Consider the following 515-nt stretch of genomic DNA (forward strand, 5'->3'; position numbering starts at 1 on the left):
CCCCCGTGAGGGGTGAGGGTGGAGCCCAGAGCCTGGCACAGCCGCTGCTCCACGCTCTGCATGTCATTTCGAAGGATAAAGTGCGTTTCCCACTTTCTGTGTCGTGCATGTAAAGCTGGAGCACAGAGAACAGGACAGAGGGGCGGGGAGCCACCAGCCATTGTCGCTGTCGCCCCTGCCAGCCTTTTGCTTGTGAGATGTTGGGGGGTTTTTTTGCTTGCTTTCACATCACGTGATAAACATCACTCATTGCCGTGTATACTTCCCTGTAACTGTGTGACAGAAGACATCGTCCGTGTCGTGACATCTTTGTAGACTGTCTTTTTAACGGCAGCATAACGCTCCGTGGAGTGTTTCAGAGTGTGCGCTGTGACGGGCAGTGTGGCCGTCGCAAACGCTCCCGCACATGCGCTCACGCTGTCCTGCGTTGCTGGGCGCTTGAGTTTGTTGGTTCTCAGAAATAAGCCTGGGGCTGGGTGTCATTCAGCAGCGTTTACAAAGCAGCCGCTCTAGAC

This window comes from Pteropus medius, unplaced genomic scaffold, assembly GCF_902729225.1.
Source record: "Pteropus medius unplaced genomic scaffold, Ma_sr-lr_union100, whole genome shotgun sequence".
NCBI lineage: Eukaryota > Metazoa > Chordata > Mammalia > Chiroptera > Pteropodidae > Pteropus > Pteropus medius.